Genomic DNA, 27,858 nt, shown 5'->3' with positions numbered 1-27,858 from the left:
GCAGAGGTAACAAAGACCCTAAGAAAGGAGAAAGTTCGGGTTGATGGAGGAATGAATGAAGCCCAGTGTGGCTGGAGCATAGACAGTGGAGAAGACAGTGACAAGGGTGAGGCTGGAAAGATAGGCAGGGCCAGACCACGCAAGGCTTTGAAGGTTCTTCTAAAGATTACGGCCTTCACATGCCTCTGTAATTAGAGAAAGCACTGGAAGTAAAGCCAAGCAGATATCGGCCAATGTGTCTGAGCAGTAAAGATAGGGAAGTGAATGAAACGTCTCATTTTCAGATTTTCTCTTACAAAAAAAAAAAAAAAAATCTGCCTGATTCTCAGGAACAAATTTAGAAAGCAGACACATTTGGTGATATAACCACTAAAACTCATGCCTAATGTCTCCTGAATTTTATGGTCTTTTCTTTATAGGGACCTGAAAAGCCCTTCACAAGGCAGGAACGTGACTAACATAATTGAGCACCCACTCTGTGCCAGGCACTGTGCTGGGCACTTTTAAAATCTCTTATTTTAATCCCCACAAAAATGTTAAGATAAAGTCCCCGTTTTTTAACTGAAACAAATACAGAGTAAGTAAATTGTCCAATATCAGAAAATTACCAAGAGGCCTGAATGCTAATCCATCCGACTCCAAATTCTATGTACTTTCCACAGTAAAGACAATGGCCTTTTTTCCACATTGATCCGCCTTTTGGTCAAAGTGGAATCATCACTATTGGTATAAAAAATGGAGTGATGGTTTTCTGTAGGTTGCCAAAGACTAACATATGGACACGTGAAGAATTCAAATATATTTGTGTTTTTTCAGGCAAGCTAGTGCCTTCTTCTTTTTATTTAATTGAAAGAGCTTCTTTATCACATATACTGTCCCATGAATACCTTCCATCCTAATCTCCACCTCAAAGCATTGGGTTCTACCTGCTAGCTTACATTCAACACTGCAATCTGAATTCTTCAAGGACTACTGGAGTGCTTCCCAGAAGTAGGAACAAAAGGATGTTACAAGGTGTATACAGGTGACTCGCTGGCCCTACACTGCTCTTCCTCCTTCTCACCGGCTCTCAGTTCACTGCTCCCCCGACCCCTTCCCCTGTGGCTACCATTCCTCTCTATCTCCTTCCCACTTTTTTTCTCATCTCTTTAGTCACTTTGCCCATACCATTTACAATACCTCTTTATGTAAATAAGTTGGCCTTTTAAAGACATCACCAGCCATTTTTCCTTCCACTTTTCAAAGTATAGGATCCTTTAGTGTTTCTCTGCTGTGTTTGTCCAGGCTGGTTGGCTGGTGATAGGGTGAGTTGTTAACCAATGAGGTGGGTGGTTTTTGTTCTTCAAAAAGGAGATGAAGGGAGATAAGCTGTTTCTGAGACACATCCTAGAAGCCTGTGCTTTTCAGGAGGCTCCTCTCTGAAGATTAAGGGGCGTATTTGTGGATGTCCGTTTTTTACTGCTACTGTCTGCAGAGTGTCAAGGATCAACACATTAAAGGATGCCATTTTTCCTGGTGTTTCTGAGTTCTCATGGGGATGGGGTGGGGGCTTGTTTGTTATTTGTTGTTGTTTTGTTGAGTTTTGGTTTTGCTATCCTCATTAACAATACATGGCACAAATTCTTAAAACACATTTCTGTACTTCACAAATTAACAAAAAGAGAGTATACATTTATGTTTTAACCAGGAAAGGAATCAAACTTTATAAAAATAAATAATACCTCTCCCCAAAAAGAGCAAATCATCACCCCAGAATGACAGAAAACATCGGTTAAAAAAACAAGTTAAGAAGTTTTTAAGCTGAACACAAATCTACTAGTGTGTTAACTAGTCACGGATATTAGCCAATTCATGGCTTTCAGCTGAGTATCTTGGCATGTCAGGTTATGCTGGGTATTAAAAACAATTTTGGGATAATGTTGGGATTGGCAATTTTGAAAAAGCCTAAGCACTTTGGGAGGATGAGGCGGGTGGATCAATTGAGGTCAGGAATTCAAGACCAGCCTGGCCAACATGGTGAAATTCCATCTCTACTAAAAATACAAAAATTAGCTGGACATTTTGGTGCATGCCTGTAGTCCCAGCTACTTGGGAACCTGAGGCAAGAGAATCGCTTGAACCTGGGGGGCAGTGGGTGCAGTGAGCTGAGATGGTGCCACTGCGCTCCAGCCTGGGTGACAGAGTGAGACTCCATCTCAAATAAATAAATAAATACTTAAAAAAATAAAAGCTAAAAACTTTTCACAGTGTCTAGAATATAATTGTCTATTCTAAAAATAAATATATATTATTCCAGTGACAAATTTGTGTGTGTGTGTGTGTGTGTGTGTCCTCAATACACTTCATTAACTTTTTGGACATTTCCCTAGGCACAACAACCTCTGGTTTCTGTTAAGTAAAAAGAACATTACTGCAATGACTGCTCTATGGTGAGGTGTAAGCTTTTCATCCACATGTATATGGAGAAAACAGGTTTCATTCTTAAGTACAAGTCATCACCCTAATACCATATCTCAAAGATCTGCCTCAACTGGAATTCCCATTGGGTGCTAAAAGTTTTCGTTTGTTTCTTCTTTTTGTTATTGTTTGGTGGTGGGAAAAGAAATGCAAAGTACAATTCTTGAGATCATGTTCTGAATCTGGAATTTATACACTGGAGGGAATATGCTATCTCTCTCTTTAGAAATTCAACTCTAACACTTCATGCATAGATATCGAGTACTTCATTACATTTCCAGTCACTGTGAAATAACAGTTTCTTTTACCTCCACCACGATCTTATTAAAGAAAAAAAACAACTAAGAAACAAGGGGTCTAAATCTCACAGTCTGTACTTCCCTTACAGGCTGCTTACAACGTTCTCATGATGAAACTAAGACACACTGGGACGTGTACTCGCCTGTGTCATTCACCACGGGGAGGAGCACTGCAGAGCTCTCCTATAGGAGAGCTTAACCTACCTTCTAACAAGATGAAGTCATGCATCGAGAAGTCAGTGCTCGTTGTCTCCTTGGCAGTTCATCTTACTAAAAACCGTCAATTGGACTGAAGAAAGGAACTCATATTAACCTACTCTGAGCAGACTCTTGATTTTTTATTTCTGGTGAATAACACTGTGATATGTTACATGTTTTAGCTCTCAATGACCAAAACATTTAAAATTGATAGGCCTTTTAAATCTATGGCCACGAAGCAGGGACTTGCCAATATTTCTAATGGAAGTCTCCAAAAGTACATAACAATACATATATTGACTTCTTGCTTCAATGAGTATCAAGATTAATTGTTCCTGTAAAGGTAAATAAATATTGACGGAAGTTTCACTTTGGTCCATATTTTCCACTTAGGTCAATAAATCTCGGTATTCACCTCAACTCAAATCAGTATCAGGTGATTATTAATTTATGGTATACTCAACTAGCAGCCAAAACTACAACTTAACATATAGAACACAGTCCTGCAGACCAATTTATGTTTAAATAAATACATGGAGTGAAAACTCATTATTTTATATAACTAATGGAAATAAAAGTACAACCTATAGCTATCAGGCATTTAAAAGAATCTGTCATTATTCTGTTATATTTCAATTTCTCTAGTAAACAAAAAGTGATTCATTTTATCTCACAATTCAACATTTTGCTTTGCCCAATCCCATTCCTGCTTGCACTTATTAGTGAGCTTTGTAAATATGTAAATATTTATAACAGAAAAAAAAGGGTGAAGAAGAAAGGAAGGAGAAATTTTAAAAAGAAAGAGGAGACAGAGTCAAAGAAGAGGGCTAAAGAAAATATTGGTTAGAAGAATTGAGAGGCATAAAAATTTGGAAGGTAAAAGGTAACAAAATTAGGAAGAAAAAAATTTTAATATCACAGCTGATTAATGTGTATTTCCATAAATTTCAGCAAAAGACATTTATTTCTTTCCAATATTCTTTTCCATTTAAAAAGATGCTCTGCCCAATTCTAATGACTTAAACAACATAAATATTCTAGTTTTCCATTCAAGATTTAAAATGCAATTAGCTATTAACATATAAATACCTCAAAGAAATTGTAAAGAAAATTTCTTTTACACAGTAAATTTAGGAGTTGATTAAAGTTTTCAAGGATTGAGACAGCTCAGTTAATAATGGAAATAATAATTAAATATTAACAATAGATGGATGCTTCACATGAAATTATGGCACTTTTATTTCCTATGAAGGCACACTAACATTTGAAGACAGACTCCTTAAGAGAAATTACTCATCAACACTAGAAATTGACAAGCATATCAAGAGTTATTGATCTCTATAGCATACCAGCTCAGATACATTTGTAGTAAAGCAAGCACCAACTGAGACTGATTACATTAGCTAGTTCATGTTACTTAGAGCTTTGCCTATGAACGGGGCTTCAAGTGCACCTTTCCCGAAGTACTGCATTTCTGATCTTTACTCTTGCTTATTTATTTATTTATTTATTTATTCATTCATTCATTCATTCATTCATTTGTTGAGATGGAGTTTCACTTTTTCACCCAAGATGGAGTGAAGTGGTACGATATGGGCTCACTGCAACATCCACCTTCTGGGTTCAAGAAATTCTCCTGCCTCAGTCTCCTGAGTAGCTGGGATTACAGGTGTGCACCACCATGCCCGGCTAAGTTCTATATTTTTAGTAGAGACGGGGTTTCGCCATGTTGGCCAGGATGGTCTCAAACTCCTGACCTCAGGTGATCTACCCGCCTCGGCCTCCCAAAGTGCTAGGATTACAGGCATGAGCCACTGCACCCAGCTGCTCTTGCTCTTTTAAATCAAAATAAGGTTAAAAACAAAATTTTATTTTAGCCAGAATGTTCTGGTTAGTGTTTATATTAACAAATCACTTTGTAGTTAATAAAATATTTTAAATGCAAATTTATCTTAGAGATAATTTATTTTCTAAGAATTGTGAGACATTCATTAACTTAAATTTACCAACTAAAAAGAAGTGATGGCTACTTGGAGGAGAGGGTTACAATAAATATCTCTAGAAAGCTAAGACACTTTATCAAATTCCTAGAAGTTTGACGGTGAGAGGAAACTTGAAGATCATCTCATCCAACATTTTCACTTTAAAAAGAGGGAAATCAAAGTAAGAGAGAAGCTACTTAGTAGCAAAGGCAAATGAATATCCAGATCTCTTTATTTTACTAAAAAGGCAGTGTGCTCAGATGTACTCCCTTTACTTTTCACCTTCAAAAAGGCAATTTGGCAATGAAATATGCAATTTTGCATTTAGCTAATAAATCCACCAAGAGAGATAACTGAAATCTACAATTCTTCCTCTAAATACATATATACTGTCCCAGAGACACTACCAAGTTTGATGTGGTTTTAGATGTGGAAATATGAAGAGCCCAGGAATATAAAATGACAAACTCTCTTTTTGTGTTTTTAATTATTCTTTAAAAGCGAATCAACAAACAACAACAAAACAAAATGCTATTCAACCCAAGCATGAAAGCACTTCTCTACAATGCCTAAGTTGGGTCTTTAACATAGTAGAAGTTTACTAAGTAAAGGAGGATAGCTAGTCATGAAGCAGCACATGTAATGACATTGAAACAAGAGTGCTCATTATATATTCCAGGAATGTTAAAAAATTTTCTGCTTAAGCATCAAGTGTTTATGAGAGAAGAATTTTGAGGCCAGAAAACATACAGAAAGGCTCAGATCTTTCCAAGTATTTGGAGCTTGTTCTGTATCTTCATGGTAAACCATGAAGAATTAATATGATCAGAATCTCCTTTGAGAAAGATCATTTTGGTATCAGTACTGAGGGAATGAAGAAGAAAATGATACTGGATGCGCAAAGATCTATTGAAAATATTTTTTGATTACTCAGAAGGGGAAAAACACCTGGATAATTAATCAATTTGGGTTAAAAAGAAGAAAAAAGCTATCTACTGGGATTTAGGATTGGAATAGAGAATGAGGAATACGTTCAGCAAATATAAACTCAGTCTGAAAGCCCCAGAAACAAATGTGAACCTACTCCAAAGCAACGTAATCTAAATGTAGGCTCTACAAGATTTTCTCAGACAAAGCCTTGTGAAAATGAGCACACAACCCCAAATTACAAAACATACAAGCAAGTACTCTTTTAGTAGAGAGAGCAAGCAGACAGAAGGAACTTCAGGTTTAGACATAACCTGGTTGAGGTGTAGAATAATCTTCTAGAGACCACAAAATGTTTCCTTAATAATTAATTAATTTTTAAATCTTCAAGTTCTGTTTAGATTTTTTTTTAATTTGTCATTAGAAAAATGATATCTCATTTCTTTCTTTTGGTTTTAATTCTTATTTCACATTTTCAATTGTATGGTCCAACAACTAATTGGAAAAACAAGAGTAAAATAAAGATATTTTCAGACAGACAAAGGTGACGAGAATTTACTACTCATAAAACATTGCTAAAATTAATCTAAACAATATACTTCAGGAAGAATAATATTGAACCTAGAAGGAAGGAGTAGGATACAAGAAACAATGGTGAGAAAATAAATTGGTAAATAATGTGTATAAATCTAAATAATCATTAATTGCTTCAATAACAATGACTCATTTGGAAGCTGTAAGTACAAGGTGAAACAAAAACACTTGGCAGCAATTAGCATGTAAACTGGGGGCGGGGGAGGGGGGCCATCTGAATTAATGTGCTCTATAGTGTTTCCATATTTCAGAAAGAGGGTAAATATTATTTAATGTGAGGCTGTTAATTATGCACGTTAAATATCTGTTTGTGCTTATGTTAAAAAACACAAATAGAATGTAGTAGAGGGAAAAATAAAAAATAAATAAAATTTGTCGAATCTTGCAGGAAGCAAGAAAGGAGAAAGAAAAACAAGTAGAAGAAAAAGAAAGACAGAAAGCAGGGCAAATACAAAACAGAAAATAAGATGAAAGATATCCAAACAGATCCCTAATCACAATAGATATACATAGCCTAGAAGAAAGAGAAGGACAAATTTATTTAAGAAACAAAATTCAGCTATTTGTTATTTGGAAGAGATATATGCAAAAAAGGGAGCAGGGCGCAGGGTCCGGGAGGACTCAGTTTAGAAGTAAGTGGATAAAAAAACACATACCAAAAAACAGAAAGCTGGAGTGGTTATATTAATATGAAACAAAGTATACTTCAATGAAAAAAATCATTATTCCCTACTTATTACAAAATGGCAAAAGGAAAACTTTACCAGGGAGATATAGTGTTTGGAATTTATAGGCATAAATAAATTGGAATTTATTTATTCCAATAGGCTTATTGGAATTTATAGTTTAACTTCCAAAAGCATGAAGCAAAAATTGACAGCATTACGAGAAATAAATGGACAAATTCACAATTATAATGGCAAATTTCAACACACCTCTCTCTGTAATTAATAAAGACCCAAAACTAGTAGAAACACATAAAATTTGAACAGCATAATTAACAAGTTTGATCAAACATATATAGAAGTCTGCATACAAAAACTATTTTTTCAGGCCAGGCACAGTAGTTCACGCCTATAATCACAGCACTTTGGGAGGCTGAGATGGGTGGATCACTTGAGACCAGGAGTCCAAGACCAGCCTGGCCAACATGGTGAAACCCTGTCTCTACTAAAAATACAAAAAAAAAAAAAAAATTAGCCAGGTGTGGTGGCGTACACATGTAATCCCAGTTACTCAGGAGGTTGAGGCAGGAGAATCACTTGAACCTAGGAAGCAAAGGTTTCAGTAAGCCAAGATTGCACCACTGCACTCCAGCCTGGGCAACAGAGAGAGACTCTATCTCAGAAAATAAAAAAGGAATAAAAATAATAAAAACACTATTTTTCCAGTTTATGTGAAGCATTTATAAAAATTTGCCATATTTAATGACAAAGAAATCACAGTACAATAAAAATAACAAAACAGTAACACAACTCATATGTTTAGAAATTTTAAAGAATGTTAAATAATATATGGGCCAAAAGAGAAATCATGACAGAAATCATAAAATAATTTAAACTAACTAATATTGAGAGCATTATATATCAAAACTTGTGAAAAGCAGCTAAACCAATATTACAGAAAATGTATAGCCTTAAATGTTTATATTAGAAGTGAAACAGGTAAAAACCAATGAATGAATCGAATTCAAAAATTTATAAAGAGATCAACAGAATAAAAAAACAAAACTTTTTTTAAAAGAAAAGTAAAATACCTTTTAAAGTAATAAAACAGACAAAATTTTGGCATCTAAATTAATTTTTTAAAAGGAGGTATAAATGAAAACATTAGTAATTTAAAGGGGGAATACACAAGAGATTTTTAAATGCTTGAGAGAATACTGTGAACAACTTTTAAGTTAATAAATTGGAAAACCTAGACAAAAGAATAATTTCCTAGAAAAATAAAACTTACTGAAATCGACACACAAATAAAGAGCAAATATTAATGTAACCATTTAAAAAGTTGAATATGTAACTGATTTCCGAAATACATTAACCCAGTATTAAAGAGGGGTTTTTAACAGATTTTCAAGTAACCAGTAATCCTGTCTTTTTTTTTCTTTGAGACGGAGTCCCGCTCTGTCGCCCAGACTGGAGTGCAGTGGCCGGATCTCAGCTCACTGCAAGCTCCGCCTCCCGGGTTCACGCCATTCTCCTGCCTCAGCCTCCAGAGTAGCTGGGACTACAGACGCCAGCCACCTCGCCCGGCTAGTTTTTTGTATTTTTTTAATAGAGGCGGGGTTTCACCGTGTTAGCCAGGATGGTCTCGATCTCCTGACCTCGTGATCCGCCCGTCTCGGCCTCCCAAAGTGCTGGGATTACAGGCTTGAGCCACCGCGCCCGGCCAGTAATCCTGTCTTAAAGAAACTGTTCTAGAGAACATATAAAGTGACAAGTGAAATCAATCTAAATAAAAATATAATAGGTTTTGTGTGTGTGTGAAACTTGACAAGCTGACTGTAAATTTTATATGGAAGAATAAATGACAAAGACAATTTTGAGGAAGAGAAAGAGATTTGGCTTACAGACACCAAGATATCCTTAAAAAGATGTGACAATTTTTAAAAAGTGTTTGTGGCATCAAGATAAAGAAATGGACCAAATGATTAGAACAGGGGCCCAAGGAACAAACCTGCACATTTGTGGGAACTTGGTATATGATGGAGATGGCATTATGAATCATTGGGGAAAAGAATAATTGTTCAATAAATAGAGCCAGAACACTTGGTTAGTCGTACAAAAAAAGGATAAAACTGGATCCTTACCTAGTATGCAAACAAAAAATAAATTTCAAATAAATACCTAAACATGTAAAGCAAAATAGAAATTTTTAACAAAGAAAATGGCTTTATGATATCAGTCAAAAAAATTTCTAAAACAAGATGCCACTATGCATAAAAGCACAAACATATAAAGTACAAAATGGGATATTCATAGATTTGACTACTTCAAAAATAGAAATTCCTGTTAAGCAAATTTCACCATTAACAAAGTGAAGGAAAAGCCACAGACTGAGAGATGACCTTGCAATGTATGTAAGAAACGAAGCATTAGTGTCACATAAAATCGAAAAAAGAAAGCCCGTAAAGAATATGATACAAAATCCACAGAAATGAAACCTGAACGGCCAATAAACTTGAAAATATGATCAACTTTATTAGTAAAGGGAGAAAGTCAAATGAGACTTTGCCTGAGCTGTAGAGTGTCGAAAATTAATAACTCTGATAATACTAATCATTGGATGAGAGGACGGGACGAAGGGAGATCTAGAAAAAAGAGAAATTTAGTCACTCCTATTAGGAGTGTAAAATGTACAATCAACACAAGCTGGTATTAGGTGGCAAAGTTAAAGATGCACATAGCCACAACCCAGCTATTTCAATTCTAGGTATCGACCTTGAAAAATTCTCACACAGGTGCACAAAGAAACCTAAACGAGATGCTAGATACAGCCTTGTGTGTGATGACAGAAAAGCAGAAACAACTCAACTATTTTTCTAAGTAGAGGAACAAATTCATAAACTGTGGTGTATTCATAGAATAGAATATTACACAACAGTTAAAGTGAATAAATCTGTTGAACCTTTATCATCATGGATTAATCTCAAATACAATATGTTGAGTAAAAAAAGCAAGTTGAAGAATGATATGTACAGTATAGTACCATTTATGTACATTTTAAAACATACCAAAAGAGAATCTGTAGCTTATGGTGGAACATATACGGTAAAAGTACAAAAATGAATATGGAAATATTTTACACCAATTTTAGGACATAGGAGAAGAAAAGTGAGAGAAAGGAGGGGTGGGCCTTTATCCCTAATATTTTCTTTATTTGCAAAAGAGAGTTTGTTAGTAGATATGCAAAATGCTAACATCTGAGTATATAAGTATTTTTATGTTCTTTTTCATGTATTTGAAATATTACAGAAGATTAAAAAAAATGCTTTTTGTAGTGACGGGGTCTCATTATGTTGCCCAGGATGGTCTGTAATTCCTGGGCTCAAGCAATCCTCTGTCCTTAACCTCCAGAGTAACCAAGATTATAGGCACATACCACTATCCCCAGCTAACTTTTTAATTTTTTGTGGAGACGGGTCTCCTTATGTTGCCCAAACCAGTCTTAAACCCCTGGGCTCAAGCAATCCTCCTACTTTAGCTTCCCAAAGTGCTGGGATTTCAGTTATGAGTCAATATGCCCAGTCTGAAACATCTCATAATTAAAAACAAAATGAATTATTGAGTATATAATATGGAAAAGGAGAATAGATATTGCCATTTAGAAATCCTGGAATCAGGTCTTAAGTCACTCCAGAGACAAATGCTGACCAAAGCAGATCCACCCAGGGCAAATGTCCTAACCAAAAGGCCTGGCGTTTCCTCCAGGTCTCATGAGTATGGACTACAGATGATACTAGAAAACGCTCTAGGTTGGTGATTTCAGACCAACACTTTTAAATATCAGTAATTAAAATAAATAAATTTTATACACATACAGACACATGCTAACATTTCACAAAAGAAAAAGCACTATAAGACAGAAAAATAAGAATAATAATCTCACAATGACAAAAGTCTTTGAAATGAAATCAATTTATCTTCATGAATAACTACATTTTTCTCATTTTGTCTCAGAACAGTGAAAACTTCCTAATAGACTAAGAGGAAATCATATCCCAATGTTTGGGCCGCTTGTTTCACAAATATAGTCAGCATTGTTACCAACCAGAGCCACGATTACCAACAAAACTAGCTTTATAAGACATTTGTACCAACCTCAAGTGGGTTTTAGAAATTACACGATAAATTTTCACTTTCTTCATCAATTCTTCTAGTTTCGTGTTTCAATCAGAAACATGGGATCTCCAAGATTAAATGTACAAAATGCTATGAATCCACATCACATTCATCTATTGTCAATTATAAAAGTTGTTTCTTTTCCTGGTTCAAGAAGTAGTATAATTTCATCTATTTTTGCTATATTTTGCCTTGTTCATTTAACTCAATAAAACATGCACAGATCATATTTAAATATTAAAGAAAACACTTTTATCTGGGACTAGAATTCTTAAAGATAAGTGCTTTTAAATCTTCCCAAGTTTGGTACATTAATATTGTCTTCAATTCTGCTCAGCACAAACACACATTCAATTTCCTAGGATCAGTGGCATGACCCTACTGACTTTGAAGAAGAGTTTTAACGGAAGAGAAAATGCATAGTGTTGAAAATAGATATGAGGCTATTTAGATTTTATAGCAAATAGGAGAGAAAGTTGGGGGGAGTAAGAAAAAAATTAGCTCTTTATGAAAAGCAAAATACGACCTAGTTGATCAACTCAATGAAACAGCAGTCAAGTCCATTGTATGACAGCACAACTTGTTGAATAAATGAATCACTTTTCCATTCATTCCTTTGCTCAATTCCAAAGACATTATTATAGGTTTGGCCAACCTCAGGACTTGTCATCCACAGAAGATTATTCTAGAATTTTTACCCTGAATCATATTTAACAATCTCTGCCTTCAATGTATAATATTTTCAACCTAAGTAGGAAATACAAAATAACTACTTGTGATAAGCACAGTCACAAAATAATATTAAAGATCAAGTTAAATATAGTTATTTAATATACATGTGTTTAAAACTATTATTATATAACCCTACCTATAAACACATTAAAGGACGGCACCGCACTCCAGCCTGAGTGACAGAGCGAGACTCTGTCTCAAAAAAAAAAAAAAAAAAAAAAAAAGAAATAGTAATAAATGGAGTAACCACTAAAATTAACTCATATTAGGCCCAGCATGGTGTATCATGCCTCTAATCCCAGCACTTTGGGAGGCCAAGGCTGGTAGATCACTTGAGGTCAGGAGTTCAAGACCAGCCTGGCCAACATGGCTAAACCCCCGTCTCTACTAAAAATACAAAAATTAGCCAGGCATGGTGGCAGGCACCTGTTGTCCCAGCTATTCAAGAGGCTGAGGCAGGAGAATTGCTTGAATTCAGGAGGCGGAGGTTGCAATGAGCCAAGATCACACCACGGCACTCCAGCCTTGGCTGGAGAAATGGAGAGAGAGACTCCATTTCAAACAATAATAATAATAATAATAATAACTCATATTTAGAAACACAATCGTACATACCTATCTTTTCTTATTTAAATAGAATAGAAAGCTATAGACAGAACAACGAACAATTTTGGTGTTCAAGCGCTGAAACTTTAGCTAATATGTTTTTTAGTCACTGTGTTCTATCATTTTTCTTGAGCCTCCAGCCATGCCATATAACTTCATGTATTCATTCAAAAAGATATTTGAACATTTGCTGGGTACCAAGCACGGGGGCTCAAGAACAGAATTCACAGTTAATATGGTTTATTTGCAAATATGGTTTATTTGATCAAGTAGCATGTCTCATAAAACTTGATTCTAAATACCTGTGCAACACTGTCATTTTATTTTCCTCATCTTCAAAAGCATTAATGAAATTTTAATCTCTTGCAAAACCTGAATGATGCTTCTCCCTTCTCAGATAGCACCAGGAGTTCCCACCAGTAACAAAACCACATCGCTGCCTCCTTCACTTTGCGGTTCCCTTAGAATCTAACGAGGAACACCACACTCTGCTTTGAACACTGTCTTACATACATATATATGTATGTAAATATATACACACACACACACACATACATATGTATGTAAGACATACAGACATATGTATGTATATGTGTGTGTGTGTATATATATTTATTTCACACATATACTGGGGGGGTGTGTGTGTGTGTGTGTATATATATTATGTAACCGAAGTTCCTCAGATGGGAAATGATTTAATCTGTAGCAACATCTGACTCTGCATATAATGCTGTGTGAAACAGAAACAGTCCTGACACTTTATGAATAGGGAAATGAGAGAGCATATTGAAGAAGGCTTGACAGCCAGAATGAAAAAATGAAGATTCAACTTAAGCTGTTGAAAGCCTAACAAGATAAAGACAGGCAAGAGAGTCTCCTTAAACGTGATAAAATAAGGCCTGAAGGGAAGGAACCATAGAGAGACTGACGAGTACACACTTTGAAACAGAAGATGAATGTGTTCAACCTGACACTAACATGTGGTTAAATTAATCAAAGTACCAATAACCTTAAACGGTAGGAAAGAATACAGATTTATGCAGCAATCATCTTTGATGGTTAGTGTGAAATTTGAGCTAGATCAAAGAGGTAGAACTTTTGAGTGAAAATAATTGTTATGATTATACAGCATTCTCATAACATGTAGATATGACACTGACCATTTCACTGTCTTCTCTGTTTGCCTTGTGTTTTATTTCCTCCACCTTAATATTTTAAAACAGGGGACAATATCAGTTTGTATTACCCAAAAGAAATACTTAATTTTAAGTGATTTTGCTCTTGCGATTTTCAGTGATAAATTTTTGAGAGGGAATATTTTCAGAGAGTAAACTTATTGGTAAAACTAACAAGTTGACAGTTTACACTGCCCAGTTCTTCCTCTCTAGCTCCTAAGGGTGTAAGGCAGCCCAAATACCAAGCCCACTCTTTGCCTTACTCTTGATCCATGTTGCTCTGCTTTGCAAAACTGCTACCCAGGAAGTCAGATGCCACAAGTTCTAACTGTTGAGAATACAATTAAAGCAAGGAAAAGATAAAAATATCAAACTATTCTCAAGATATAAGCATTGAAATAAATTAGCTATAAGCTAACTAAAATGGTCAACGAATCAAAACACCCCATTGAATACACTTATCACCAAAGTTTTATTATACACCACTAAGATCTTCCTGCTTTCACCTATCTGTATTAACTAACTGAGAGCACAATCTTTTAAAGCACTTATTCTTCAAGGGAAGGTAGAGGACAGTGATGGACCTTGGAGCATCTGTATTTTGTAAAAGCTCCCCCTGGGGTGATTCTGATTCATCTTTCTACTCCAAACTTCCAACTGAGAGTCACTGCCTTCATAAGAAGAAACTTTTTAGTTATCTATTAAACTGTTTCAGCCATGGTGCCATTCACCTTCATCCTTATCATTAAAAATCAATAATGATGATCCAAGGAACAGAAGAGAGTCAATAAATGACACTAGTGAGGATGGAGAGGAGAATCCTGTTTGAAACTCGCATCTAGATTAAATCTTCCCTGTTGTAGGCTAGATCCTTTTCTACTTCTTGGAAGACATTTGGTCACCATGCTTCTCTTAATAGTCCTTCATACAGTTGAGGACAGTTATTAAGTCACCTCTAAACCTTCCCAATACCGGTAATCCTGATTCCATTCATCTTTTTTCATCAGTGCTGTTTTCCAACCCGTTAATCATTTTCATTGCTCTCCCCTGGACCCTATCCAAGTTCTCCACGTATCTTTAAGCTTCTGTGAATTATGTGACCAGTTTATAGCTTTGATAAGCCTGGGTGGTGGAAAAGGTAGAATCTCATCACAACTGACTATAATTGTATGTGGGGGAGGACAGGGATGGAGCAGCAGATGGTTCAATTGTACAGAAAGTTTCACCACAAATATGATATTCATTTAAGTTTTTATTCTTTGGTAATTATTTCTAAACACACCATATTATAATATTCTGAGCTACAATTAGAGTCTGCATTTTACACAGCTGTCTTTTTAGTGCCAACCTGTCTGGTCTGGTTCTTTTACATAATAGAAGAGACCATATTTTTCAAAAGAATGCTTGTTTCTTAGTTGAAACAACTTTTAATTACAAAGAAGTACTATTCATAACACCTATAAGAAATGGAGAGACTAGCATATTTTCATATTCCTTACTCATTTGTTCCATGGCTTTTCCAAATGAGGATAAAAGACCCAAACCTGAATACACTGGTAATTTAGACACAGGTCTCCCTATCAAAACTATGAACCAGTCACTCACAAAACCTCTTCAGTTTCAAAGCCATTAGTCAGGTTGTACTTATCGGAGGCAGCATGGAAGAGTGATGGTGACTGATGGCTGGTCACTTACAAGCCGAGAACTTTCAGCAAGTTGGGGCTCCTTTCCTCTTCTTTTAGAAGAGATAATAATAGATCTGTGTTGACTGGCAAACTGGATAAAGAGTCAAGACCCATCAGTTTGCTGTACTCAGGAGACCCATCTCACATGCAGAGACACACATAGGCTCAAAATAAAGGGATGGAGGAAGATCTACCAAGCAAATGGAGAACAAAAAAAAGCAGGGGTTGCAATCCTAGTCTCTGATAAAACAGACTTTAAACCATCAAAGATCAAAAGAGACAAAGAAGGACATTATGTAATGGTAAATGGATCAATTCAACAGGAAGAGCTAACTATCCTAAATATATATGTGCCCAATACAGGAGCACCCAGATTCATAAAGCAAGTCCTTAGAGACTTACAAAGAGACTTAGAGGCCCATACAATAATAATGGGAGACTTCAACACCCCACTGGAAACATTAGACAGATCGAGATAGAAAATTAACAAGGATATCCAGGAATTGAACTCATCTCTGCACCTAGCGGACCTAATAAACATCTACAGAACTCTCCACCCCAAATCAACAGAATATACATTCTTCTCAGCATCACATCGCACTTATTCCAAAATTGACCACGTAATTGGAAGTAAAGCACTCCTCAGCAAATGTACAAGAACAGAAATTATAACAAACTGACTCTCAGACCACAGTGCAATCAAACTAGAACTCAGGACTAAGAAACTCAATCAAAACCACTCAACTACATGGAAACTGAATAACCTGCTCCTGAATGACTACTGGGTACATAACAAAATGAAGGCAGAAATAAAGATGTTCTTTGAAACCAATGAGAACAAAGATACAACATACCAGAATCTCTGGGACACATTTAAAGCAGTGTGTAGAGGGAAATTTATAGCACTAAATGCCCACAAGAGAAAGCTGGAAAGATCTAAAATTGACACCCTAACATTACAATTAAAAGAACTAGAGAAGCAAGAGCAAACACATTCAAAAGCTAGCAGAAGGCAAGAAATAACTAAGATCAGAGCAGAACTGAAGGAGATAGAGACGCAAAAACCCTCCAAAAAATCAATGAATCCAGGGGATTCATAAGGGGATATCACCACCGATCCCACAGAAATACAAACTACCATCAAGAATACTATAAACACCTCTACGCAAATAAACTAGAAAATCTAGAAGAAATGGATAATTTGCTGGACATTTACACTCTCCTAAGACTAAACCAGGAAGAAGTTGAATCCCTGAATAGACCAATAGTAGGCTCTGAAATTGAGGCAATAATTAATAGCCTACCAACCAAAAAAAGTCCAGGACCAGATGGATTCACAGCTGAATTCTACCAGAGGTATAAGGAGGAGCTGGTACCATTCCTTCTGAAACTATTCCAATCAATAGAAAAAGAGGGAATCCTCTCTAACTCATTTTATGAGGCCAACATCATCCTGATATCAAAGCCTGGCAGAGACACAACAAAAAAACAGAATTTTAGACCAATATCCCTGATGAACATCCATGCAAAAATCCTCAATAAAATACTGGCAAACCGAATCCAGCAGCACATCAAAAAACTTATCCACCATGATCAAGTGGGCTTCATCCCTGGGATGCAAGGCTGGTTCAACATATGCAAATCAATAAACGTAATCCAGCATATAAACAGAACCAAAGACAAAAACCACATGATTATCTCAATAGATGCAGAAAAAGCCTTTGACAAAATTCAACAGCCCTTCATGCTAAAAACTCTCAATAAATTTGGTATTGATGGAATGTATCTCAAAATCATAAGAGCTATTTATGACAAACCCACAGCCAATATCATACTGAATGGGCAAAAACTGGAAGCATTCCCTTGAAAACTGGCACAAGACAGGGATGCCCTCTCTCACCACTCCTATTCAACATAGTGTCGGAAGTTCTGGCTAGGGCAATCAGGCAAGAGAAAGAAATCAAGGGTATTCAGTTAGGAAAAGAAGAAGTCAAATTGTCCCTGTTTGCAGATGACATGATTGTATATTTAGAAAACCCCATTATCTCAGCCCAAAATCTCCTTAAGCTGATAAGCAACTTCAGCAAAGTCTCAGGATACAAAATTAATGTGCAAAAATCACAAGCATTCTTATACACTAGTAACAGACAAACAGAGAGCCAAATCATGAATGAACTTCCATTCAGGATTGCTTCAAAGAAAATAAAATACCTAGGAATCCAACTTACAAGAGATGTAAAGGACCTCTTCAAGGAGAACTACAAACCACTGCTCAGTGAAATAAAAGAGGACACAAACAAATGGAAGAACATACCATGCTCATGGATAGGAAGAATCAATATTGTGAAAATGGTTATACTGCCCAAGGTAATTTATAGATTCCATGCCATCCCCATCAAGCTACCAATGAGTTTCTTCACAAAATTGTAAAAAACTGCTTTAAAGTTCATATGGAACCAAAAAAAGAGCCCGCATTGCCAAGACAATCCTAAGTCAAAAGAACAAAGCTGGAGGCATCACGCTACCTGACTTCAAACTATACTACAAAACAGCATGGTACTGGTACCAAAATAGAGATATAGACCAATAGAACAGAACAGAGTCCTCAGAAATAATACCACACATCTACAGCCATCTGATCTTTGACAAACCTGACAAAAACAAGAAATGGGGAAAGGATTCCCTATTTAATAAATGGTGCTGGGAAAATTGGCTAGCCATAAGTAGAAAGCTGAAACTGCATCCTTTCCTTACTCCTTACATGAAAATTAATTCAAGATGGATTAGAGACTTAAATGTGAGATCTAATATCATAAAAACCCTAGAAGAAAACCTAGGTAATACCATTCAGGACATAGGCATAGGCAAGGACTTCATGTCTAAAACACCAAAGGCAACGGCAACAAAAGCCAAAATTGACAAATGGGAGCTAATTAAACTAAAGAGCTTTTGCACAGCAAAAGACACTACCATCAGAGTGAACAGGCAACCTACAGAATGGGAGAACATTTTTGCAATCTACTCATCTAACAAAGGGCTAATATCCAGAACCTACAAAGAACTCAAACAAATTTACAAGAAAAAAACAAACAACCCCATCAAAAAATGGGAAAAGGATATGAAGAGACATTTCTCAAAAGAAGACATGCATCCAGCCAACAGACACATGAAAAAATGCTCATCATCACTGGCCATCAGAGAAATGCAAATCAAAACCACAATGAGATACCATCTCACACCAGTTAGAATGGCAATCATTCAAAAGTCAGGAAACAACAGGTGCTGGAGAGGATGTGGAGAAATAGGAACACTTTTACACTGTTGGTGGGATTGTAAACTAGTTCAACCACTATGGAAAACAGTATGGCGATTCCTCAAGGATCTAGAACTAGATGTACCATATGACCCAGCCATCCCATTACTGGGTATATACCCAAAAGATTATAAATCATGCTGCTATAAAGACACATGCACACCTATGTTCATTACAGCACTATTCACAATAGCAAAGACTTGGAATCAACCCAAATGTCCATCAGTGACAGACTGGATTAAGAAAATGTGGCACATATACACCATGGAATACTATGCAGTCATAAAAAAGGATGAGTTTGTGTCCTTTGTAGGGACATGGATGCAGCTGGAAACCATCATTCTCAGCAAACTATCGCAAGAACAGAAAACCAAACACCGCATGTTCTCACTCACAGGTGGGAACCGAACAATGAGATCACTTGGACTCAGGAAGGGGAATATCACACACTGAGGCCTATTATGGGGAGGGGGTAGGGGGGAGGGATGGCATTGGGAGTTATACCTGATGTAAATGACGAGTTGATGGGTGCTGACGAGTTGATGGGTGCAGCACACCAACATGGCACAAGTATACATATGTAACAAACCTGCATGTTATGCCCATGTACTTAAAGTATAATAATTGAACTTAAAGTATAATAATAATAATAATGATAATAATAGAACTGTGTCATAAGACTGATGTGAGGATCTCATGAGCTATACATGTAAAGTCTTCAAAACAGTGCCTGACACATAGTAAGCATAACGACCCTACCAGAAAAAGGGTTATCTCCAACTAGAAGTCATGAATATGGAGAACAAATGAGGACATGCAAAGCTTTTCTCTTTTCTGCATTTAGGATATGGGAACCACCTCAAACAAGAAAAAGCCCTGTTATTATGGGGAAAGTAAGAAGCAAAGAAAATTCTTCAGTGGCCAGTGGCAGAATTTCTCACCACTGAAAACATATTAGGGATGTGCAGAGTCTGTCAGGAGTTCACTGGAATTCAGTGGATAGCCAGTTGCCTCTAAAAGCCTTAAACATTCCCTTGAAGAGAGACAATACATCCATCTTTGGAAACATATCCCCATGTTAGAACCAAACGTGCATATGGAAATTATTATTATCCCTTGGCTGAGAGCTTTCATTTTAAAACCCTTGTGATGTTTGTAACCTAAAAGAGGGATTTTCTCAAGTTTTCTAAAACTGTCTCTTTTTTAAAGAATCACCATTATCCATACCTCATTTGAGATCAAGTGAATCGTCAAACTAATGTGTTTTTTCAGGAAGCTAATTCTGTGACTTCCTTAAAGAGAGGGTTGCTCTTCCCGAGGGTTATCGGCAAGCCGCTGCTCTGGCTCCTTGTGCCAGTTGTTCTTCCTGACTGGCCATTTCCCCTCTGGCTGGAGATAACCCTGCAATGACTTCGAATTCTTTCCTTCAGTATCTGATTCCATCTCCATCATAAAGCCTTCCTCGGAGCATGGCTGGACCTAAGCATTTCCACATCTTAGTTCATTCCCAAGATCTCAAGTTGACTTTTGCTTGAACTTCAGTGGAAAATCCAAATCATGTGAAAATCAAAAAGAAAATAATGGTTCTTTCTTGATTCTATTTTCTAAACATATGGTAACGAACAATAAATGCTTACAGGTAGCTGTGATGGCTACAGAAAAATTTTCTTTGGGACCCCCAGAAAATAGATTATATTCAATAAACACAGCCAAGCATGCATAAACTTTAAGAAAGATTTTGGCCTTCTATCCATTCAAACTATTACCCTATTTCTTTCCTCTTTATTGCTACCATTCCTTCTGAAAAAGAGTTTATAAATTCATAACACATTAAAATGAGCAGACTCTTTAGTTCCTTAATCCTAGCAGTCTGATTTAGTAATTTTTTTAATGGCAATTATTATTCTCCCCATGCCACAGTTCATATTTGACTTCTCTTGACTCCTTGCTTCCCACTTACTATCAGCAACCAAGTCCTGCTTATTCTTACCTTATTATATTGTTCTTTCTATCCCTATTGTCACAACCTACTTCAGGTCCTTATCATTTACTCACAATGTTTCTTTTGCAATAGCCCACTAACTAGCTCTCTAATTCTACAGTTTGTTTTTTTTTTTTGTTTTTTTTTGTTTTTTTTGAGATGGAATTCTGTTGCCCAGGCTGGAATGCAGTGTGATCTCAGCACACTGCAACCTCTGCCTCCTGGGTTCAAGTGATTCTCCTGTCTCAGCCTCCCAGGTAGCTGGAATTATAGGTGGCTGCCACCACGCCCGGCTAATTTTTTTCTTTTGTTGTTATTTTTGGTAGAGATGGGGTTTCACTATGTTGGCCAGGCTGGTCTCAAACTCCTGACCTCAGGTGATCCACCCATCTAGGCGTCCCAAAATGCTGGGATTACAGGCGTGAGCCACCGCGCCCGGCCAGTTGTTCTCTCTTGTAATTCATCCTGCATACCTTTGCCAAAACAAACATCCTAAAGCATAATTCTGATTATATCTCCTCACATTTCAGACATTCCAATGGCTTCCCATTATGTCTAAATAAAGTTAAACTCATATAAGGTCAATGTGTTTGCTGAGTGAATCAGTACAAAAATTCCATATGTAGGCTTTAGCTATTTACCGAATAAAGTACAAAAGAAACGTTTTGTTTTGTTTTGTTTCTTAGGCCAACATATGCCATATATCCTGTTTGTGGCCTCAGAAATGTGTGAATCACATTGATAAATCAGCTGAAAAAACAAAAGTTACTGTTTTGTACCTTCTCTTCTCCAGATTCTTAAAAACTCCTTCAAACTTCAACTGAATATGTCCTTTATTTCTGTTCTCTCTATTGATTCTTCTTCATGAATGTTTAATCCAAGGAGCTTTGAAGTCCAGGATGACAAAACACATAATTTATACCAATGTTCACAATTATTTCTTCCATATCGGTTAAGTGTAATTTGAAATATTATATCTTAAATTAATAAAGAAGACTTAGTAAAAACGTGTTTACCTGTGTGAAAAATATCTGTTGAAAACAAAACTTATTTTTAAATCCCATGAAAATAACAGACCAAAATGGCAGTGCAAGTATATGCCAAAATTGCCCCCTGTTCAAAAATCAGAAATAATGGATAATGATTTTTAAAATATATGAAAGTGAAACTCTGTCCAAAAGCAAGAAAGTTTTCATGGACCATAAAAGAAAAGAAAATCTACAATAATAAAGGATGTTTGGGTTATGCCCAAAGATGAACAGCAAGTTTTGGGTTTTGGTGTTTATACAGAAAAGGGCCTGAGCCTGCCCCACACATGACCCAAGTACACTACATAAAGCCAGAGTTAAAACTTCACTGCCAGCCTCTGAACAGAAGGCAAAATAGTTCTATCCACACTATCACAAGACCTGGTGGAAATGAGGCAACTGCTGAATTACATACAGGGAAGAATGCATTCAAGAAAATTCCCATGCAAGATAAGCTCTTAAAAAATAAATTCATACAAGAAAATCAGCACTGTAAAGGTAATTGATAAGCCCAATAGAAGGGAAACCTATACAAAGAAATAGAAATAGCTAAGCAATCTGAAAAGGACTTTAAATAATGATGTTTAAAATTCTCTAAGAGGAAAAGGAGGATTAGCCTCAGTGAAACAAAAGTAGGGCTATAAAAAGAACAATACTTATGAAAAAAATTGGAAATTTTAAAATGGAAAAGTGTGAAATAAAAAATTCAATACATGGGCTAAAGAATAAACTGCATAGAACTGAAGGGAAAATTAGTTAATTTTATGAAGAAACAATAAATCTCACAGAATAAAGAAATAAAGATATTTAAAAATCAGAGTTAAGAGATATAAGAATATATACATATGAGTATATAAATAGCCATATGTTTATATGTATATATACCAGAAGGAAAGGACAGAAGAGATACAATATTTGAACAGATCATGGCTAAGTTTTCCAGAATTAATAAAAGGCATGAGCACTAGAAAGAGTCACAAGAAGTATCAAAAAAGAAAAACTCAAACTTAGAGACATTGCAGTAAAACTTCAAAAGGTCAAGGATAAAGAGAAAAATTTTAAAAGCTTGCAGAGAGAAAAGACAGATTACCCACAAAAGAGAATAGTCAGAATGACAGAACTGTTCTCCTCAATAACCAGAACTGCTAAAAAACAATGGACAAATATTTTCAAAGTTCCAAGGCAAAATAACTAAACCAGAATTCTGTATCCAGTTGTCAAACCATCATTCAAGAGAGCAGACAAGAAGATATTTCCAGACTTAGAAGACCTAAAAAAGCTAACTTCTCAGGAGCTATCTTGGAAAGAAGTACTAAACAATTTACTTCAACTGGGGGAAAAAAAAAAGAAGAAGAATGGGATGCAAGGAATGACAATGACCAAATAAGTCAACAGAACATGCTGATATATCTAAAGCATTATATGCTTTAAAAGAAGCTAGAACATAATAATGAGAAAAATGGGAGTTGATGACCGGAGCATGCAAGAGATTGAAGGGACGTTAAAATGTATTAAAGTCTTTGTCTTCCTAGGGAGGAGGTTAAGACTATTAACTAAAGACGTTTTTAGGAAAATTAAAAATTATAATGTATATTAAGGGTAACCAATAGAGGAAAAGCAAGAATAAAAATATATAGCTTGGTAATATTTTCTAAGGCTCTGTAGCCCTCACTATCTATCTCCAGAAGAGATAAAAACATCCTGTTAAAACTACAGATCTTTCTTTATAGTCACTTATGGAAACAGTGTGAAATTTCCCAGACAGCACTATATTCAATCAGTCACATTTTATAGTTTTTTTAATAATGTTTAATAATTTAACAGTAGGATAAAGGAAGAAATAACTGAATAAAAATATTAGAAAAAGCCTATTTATTAGATCATAAAAGTCTATCAATGGATACTGTTAGATGATATATCTGAAAGTTAAATACAACTGGATGAAGCTCCACACAATAAAAGTTACTGATGGCATTTGGACAGGCCTTCCATGAGAGCAGTGGATTAGGCAATCAAATAGGTACATACTCCTTTATCTTCCGTAAGTCTGATGGCTTTTTTATAACCATTTTTTTAAAAGTTTCAATCATTTATTGATTATTCAGCTTTTGAATAAATACATAGATGAAATCTGTTTATGTCTAAAAGAGACAAAACCATATTTTAAAAATTGATATATGGAGAAAAAGCAAATTCAACATTAGAATCTTGAATACTGCGAAATAATAATGGTACTTGTTTCTGAGTGACAGGATTATAGGTGACATTTTCTTTTCTAAACAAACTTTTTAATGGTTTATACAAAAAAAACTCATTTTCTATTGCTTTATCAGGCAAAAACAAATGTTTTAAAATTTTAACATTTTCCACATGAACCGATTTTATAAGGATTCAATTACTAAGCAATTATATAATTTTAAAGAAGCATTTCAAAATCCTAAGTAATTGTTCTAATACAAAAGTAGTTTTAATTGATTGTATATTTTAGGTTTAATTATTCACCTACATGTATACTATTAGATTATATAACATGTTGCTTATTTTAAAAACAGGGCTAAATCTCATTATATAAACTTAATCTCTTCCACCTATACATTGACACAGTTGTTAAAATAATAACGTCTCAGTAGGAATGAGGAAAAGTTAATAAAGAAAAGTTTTAAGAAAAATCAATTTATTCTTAATTTAAATAGAAATTAAGTTCAATTTGATCATTGTCTAGATTTTTATAAACTCAATGCATTTGTCTTTAGAATCCAGGAATACACTTACTTCTCTCTCTGTTAATGCCTGCATTAAGGTACCTATACAATCAGGCCCCTCCAGATTTAACAAAAACACTTATTTAGAAATATTATTCTCAGATTTCCAACGATAACAGGGTAACTATAAGGTTTGCTTAGAATTTGAATATACATGCCTGGGTTGAGTTAAGTACATTAACATACAGATTCCATTCTGTGTGACTCTGTATAATGTAATGAACACTAACAGACATCCCATTTCTTACATCTCATTTTTGGAAATTACATCCCTAGAGCTAAAGACTAGAAAACAGATATCAGAATTTTTTTTAAAAAGTGAAAAGCATGACTACTGAATTTTCTCAAAAAATTACTGAAAAGCATTTTACATTCAAGATATAATGATGTTCTACTTAATATTTTTATCTTCACCAATTAAAAACAAACAAGAAAACCAGAAAAACTCTTACTGGAGGCCATGCTTTTAACCCAGCTCTGAAAGACTCATTTGAATATTACTAACAAAAAATGTTTACATGCCATTTCTACAAATTCCTATTATTGCATCTAGCTCAACAAGCAAGTCTACAATCAAAAACAAAAAACATTCTTTCCTACACCATTGACAAGATTTTTAATGACCAGGCTAGTCATTTACCAACTTCCTTCGCTTAAAATCTAATAAAGAATTCATTCATTTTTGGCTCTCATTCATGTTAGCTAGAGTTTTCTCATCCTCAAGTAGAGAATGAATTCAAGATTTTAATTGAAATGTTGGCTTCCAAAGCTATACTCGAGCTTTTATTTTTTTTAATTTATAATTATGTTTAAGGATAAAACACTGTCCACAAGTAGCTACACAACATGATTGCTGGGTCAGCCACTTACTGGTTCAAGGTCTGTATCAAATGATTATACTGGCTGAAATCCATGAGGAATAACTGATAACAACAATGCTACACAGTGCATTAGACTTTATTTAGCATCACCACGTATGTCACATAATGTAATATTCACAAATTGTGGGAAAAGCAAGATTATTTATGATCCTCATTGTAGTTATTGTTTTCTCGCAGGCCAGGATCTACTTCCTTTTCCTACAGTGCTCTGATTTCCTTTTGAATATTCACCTGTTACTCACAGAACATAGACAAGAAACTGGACTCAAAAGCCCATCTCTCTTACAAGCTGGCAGCCTTGCCAAATTAGACAACTCACTGGAGTCCTTTCTGTGAACTTGATGCTTGCACAGAGAAATAAAGACACAAAAAATATTTAGAGATTTTCATTTCAGTGGCAGAATCCAGATCAGATTCTTCCTGCTACAAGACGTATCCTGATCTCAAACTCCTTGGAGAAGCTTTGACTACTGTCCCGTTTCCAAGTCTGATTTTCCAGCTTTCCTTCAATTCTGTGTGCTCCCAAACCTATTGTAACAAATCTTCTTTTGCCTAAGTTAGCCAAAGCCAGTGTCTGTTGACTGCCACCAGAGACACCCTTTTATACATCAAATGCAGAAATGTTAAGTAATTTCCCAGGGTTGCTCAATGAACAAGAAAATGGTAATCTCATTACTTCTAATTCAGTGTTCTTTACACTCTGCCACAGATAAAGACGATCATACAACACTTTTTAAATATAGAGCTTGGTTTTCCAATGGTGAAAATAGCTTTGAAGTTCAACATCATTATAGGAGTAATTTGTCCTCAGGAAAAAATGAATAGTAATTTAATTTTGGATAGTTATAAGTATGTTCATAGAACTTCTAGAAAAATGCCATCCATTTCTGTCAGTAATATTTTCAGATTTGTATAAAGATATAAACATATTAAACCATATACTTCATATATTAGGTTATCAATGCCTACTGTTGACTAACTTTCCCAAATACTTCTTTCCTGAATTCAAATGCCATATAAAAGAAAGCAAAAAGTCACTGTAAATTAAATGAATTGAGAACACTAACAACAATAATGGCAACCATTATTTAAGTACTTACCACATGCCAGGCAATTCGTTGGCATGTATTATTATAATAAATTCTCACAACAGCTTTGCAGAGTCAGTGCCAATATCCCATTTTAGAGAGAATGAACTGGGACTTACAGATGTTAAGTAATTTGATCAAGTTCACATAACCAACAAATGATTAAAACTATTATCTGAAGCCCTTATTTTTCCTGTGCATACTATATATCATCTCAGAAGCACTAAAGAGAGATGTCAGTGTAGAGCTTTATCCCTCCAGTTCCCAAAGGCTTAGACAAAGAAAAGATTGGAGATACCATTAGATTCTATGACAACTAGAACCGCACAAATAATAATCAATAGAAAAACTAAATTTATCTCTAGAATTTGGAAAATCACAGGACATATATATTAAATAAAGATTCTGAATACTACAGTGATTGAAAAGACATTTACCCCCACTTAATGCGATAATTTGAGTCAGAACAGTCTTGCATTTTGAAAAAGCTTAGAAACCTTTCTTTTAGGTTTACAAAGAAAAAAGGGCCTTCATTTTATCCCCTAGACTTCTTTATCCTCCACCTGCTACATTACACTTCAAGAAATTTAACTTATATCAATCAAAATTTGCTTCTTAATAGATGTACATCTCAAACTCAATAGCCCACCCTTTACAAACACTGTACAACCCAACAGTGAAAGGAAAAAAACCTATGTAGTTATTTCTTCAAAGTCTTCAGCTGTTAAGAAGAAGGAGACATACCAAAGCATATTTTTTCCATCTGGCTCCAGAACTTTAGTTCATGGGCAAAGTATATGGTATTTGTATTGGCAAAATAAGTTGTGATTTCAAAGCATCATCTAGTAGCACTGTAACATAGACCGTGGTTCTAAATGAGGCATGCTAGTGAATATCGTTCTTGTAATAGTATCAATTGTTTCAATATGTAAAACTCTGTTTAAAGCTATATGTTGAATCTTTACTCTACTTTTAGATGTCTGGCCATCCAAAAACTGAATCCCACAAGTTACTAATAGATTTGAACTAAAAGCTATCTCTGAAAATAGATCAAAAGTCACACCTTGTTCAAGATGTCTCAGGGAAAAGGTGACTGCTGCTCTCAAAAGAAAGAAAGAATGAATGAAAGAAAGAAAGAAAGAAAGAAAGAAAGAAAGAAAGAAAGAAAGAAAGAAAGAAAGAAAGAAAGAAAGAGGTGTGTGTGTCTGTGCGTGTGTGTGTGTGTTTAAATTTAATGGCTGCACAACCTAATGGAGAAGATGCCCAGACTTGCCATTTGGTGGGGGTGGGAATGTGGGAGGTGGTTCAA

At 35.4% G+C, this 27,858-nt stretch overlaps 1 protein-coding gene across 3 annotated transcripts in view; it reads right to left on the bottom strand.

Annotated features, from left to right (window-relative positions):
- The window catches only part of MECOM (MDS1 and EVI1 complex locus), a 602,573-nt gene that overhangs the window by 395,938 nt on the left and 178,777 nt on the right, over positions 1-27,858 (bottom strand). The gene's annotated exons all lie outside the window — the stretch shown is intronic.

The sequence above is a fragment of the Theropithecus gelada genome, chromosome 2 (genome assembly GCF_003255815.1).
Source record: "Theropithecus gelada isolate Dixy chromosome 2, Tgel_1.0, whole genome shotgun sequence".
Lineage (NCBI taxonomy): Eukaryota > Metazoa > Chordata > Mammalia > Primates > Cercopithecidae > Theropithecus > Theropithecus gelada.
Note: the sequence above shows the minus strand (reverse complement) of the source record. Positions and strands in the feature narration are given on the sequence as shown.